The sequence below is a fragment of the Crocodylus porosus genome, unplaced genomic scaffold, assembly GCF_001723895.1.
Source record: "Crocodylus porosus isolate Cpor-Errol unplaced genomic scaffold, CroPor_comp1, whole genome shotgun sequence".
In the NCBI taxonomy this organism is placed as follows: domain Eukaryota; kingdom Metazoa; phylum Chordata; order Crocodylia; family Crocodylidae; genus Crocodylus; species Crocodylus porosus.
In genome coordinates, this window is record NW_017728922.1 from 4,251,679 (window position 1) to 4,254,255 (window position 2,577).

General features: G+C 47.8%; 1 long non-coding RNA gene across 1 annotated transcript in view; it reads left to right on the forward strand.

The window, feature by feature from the left end:
• The window catches only part of LOC109313163, a 16,625-nt gene that overhangs the window by 6,389 nt on the left and 7,659 nt on the right, over positions 1–2,577 (forward strand). The window lies entirely within an intron of this gene.

Below are 2,577 nucleotides of genomic sequence, written 5' to 3' on the forward strand. Positions count from 1 at the left end.
TGCGATTTAGAATGAGAAGAGCTGTGGCAAGGCTGGGCAAGGAAAAAAGTCCTTGGCAGTGTTTCTTTCTTATCAAGTGCAAGATGCAAGCTGTGCATTTCTAACAATACTCCATTTCTAACAATGTCACATGATGACAACATGTCTGATCTCCATGGTGCCAACATGAAATATCACATGGCATCATATCACATCACTGGTGTAAACAGGGCGAACATGCCATCATATCATGTCACTGGTGGCATCCCTTTGTGACAAAACAAGGTGCCTGGCCCCCTTTTGGGCACTGCCTGCCAGGGGGTGCGATGCCCTGTGGGGTTGGAGCGCACTCGCAAGGCAGTTTGACCCCTCTGCAGAGACCAGGCCAGAGCAGTATAGATAACGTTGAATTCCCCTGGGCCCTCAGTCTAGATAACATTGAACTGCTACCCATCCTCCCCCCAAACCTTTTCCATCCATAAGTCCCTTTAGTACTCAAATGGTAGAGGTGATATCTTTTATTAAACCAACACAATACTTTTCAAAAACATTTCTTTAATTGCAAGTTTTTGGGCACAAACACCTTTCATCAGGCATCTGAGAAGAGATCGTAAAAGTTCTCCTGGGTAGAAATGAAAGTTCATATTTCATAGGATTACGCAGAGGGGTCAATAGATGGAAAACTCTTCTGGGCAGGCAGTTCTTAGTTGGTAAAGAGTCTCTCAGCTAGGGTGGCCATTCATCCAGTTTTATAAAGGACAGTCTGGTTTTCTGGTCCTCTGTCCTCTACCAGATGTCTTTCTGTCCTCTATTTTTCAGCACTCAGCAGCACCCTTCTACCTGCTCCTGTCGCTGACACCACCACAGCTGCCTGCGGGAGCTCCCCGCTCAGCCCTCCCCCGCCTCCAACAAAGCGGTGGCTGACTGCGGGAGCTCCCCGTTCGGCCCTCCTGTGCCCCCAGCACCGCTGCCGCTGCCTGCAAGAGCTCCCTGCTCACCACCGCCACCGCCACGGCCACTGCTGCCTGCAGGAGCTCACTGTGCCCCCAGCCTGGGGGGGGGGGGCACTGTTCTCTATTTTTGAGGTACCTTGATGGCCACCTTACTCTCAGCTCTCCTGTGAGACTCTGTTATGATGCAAATTTAAGAACTTTTTTTTGCAAAAACCTTGTTGGTCTAATAAAAGATATCACCTTTACCGTAAGCCCTGATTGCTTTTTCCTCTAGACCAATATGGCTACAACCTGGTTACCTGACCATGGAAGATATAAAATTTTAGCCCGTTTTTTAAATGAAATCTTCATAATTTCCCAAGCAGAAAGCAACTGTGACCACCTGAAACCTGAGATACTGCTCCTGCCTTGGTTCAAGGTAATTTGCATCATAACACAGCCTCACAAGAGAGCTGGGAGACTCCTTACCAGCTAAGAACTGCCTGCCCAGAAGAGCTTTCCATCTATTGACTCCTCTGTGAAATTCTTTGAAATATGAACTTTCATTTCTACTAGGAGACCTTTTACAATTTTTTCTCCAATGCCTGATGAAGGGTGTTTGTGCCTGAAAGCTTGCAATTAAAGATTTTTTGTTGTTGTTGCAAAAATCCCATTGGTCTAATAAAAGATATCAGATCTACCATGAGCCCTGATTGCCTTTTCCTCTACACCAATACAGCTACAACCTGGATATCTGACCTTCCTGAATGATATCTGAGAAATTTTTATTGATAAATGGAAGACAGAAGTATCAAGGGCCACCAAGGGAGTCAAGGGCCCTAGACTTTAAGAGGGCCAACTTCAATGAGTTGAGGAGATTAATGGGAGAGGCACTGGGTCCTCAAGAGTAGGGGAACTCAGTGCCCAAGATGAGTGGTCGTTCCTTAAGGAGTCAATACTCAGAGCACAAGGGGTGACAATTCCAACAAGAAGCAAGGGGGGGCAAAAGTGCCCAAAAGCACCCCTGGCTCACCAAGGGCATTTGTGAATACCTGAATGCCAAAAAAGGAGGCATACACCTGGTGGAAGGGAAGAGCTATCACCAAAGAGGAGTATGCCTCCACTGCTCGAGTCTGTAGGGTGGCTGTTAGAAAAGCTAAGGCAGATATTGAGATAGGGCTGGCATCAAGGATCAAAGATAATAAAAAGTCCTTTTTTAAATATGTAGGGAGAATGAAGAAGGCACCGGGGAATGTGGGACCCCTGAAGGATATGCTTGGCAATCTGGTGGTTGCACCAGAGGAGAAAGCAGACCTCTTTAACAAATTCTTCACCTCCATTTTCTTGTGCAGGGACCAGGACTCCCCGACCAAGAATCCAGATGGACTTGGGAGAAACGCTGCCAGGCCTAAGGTCGGGGAGGACCGGGTTAGAGAGCTTCTGGAGGGGCTGGATATGTTCAAATCAGCAAGTCCAGATGCTCTCCACCCCAGGGTGTTGAGGGAACTGGCAGGGGTTATTGCAGGGCCCCTGGCACGGCTTTACGAACACTCGTGGTGCTCTGGCCAGGTGTCAGATGACTGGAAGAAAGCCAACGTGGTCCCCATCTTTAAAAAAGGGAAGAGGGAGGACCTGGGCAACTATAGGCCCATTAGTCTTACTTCAA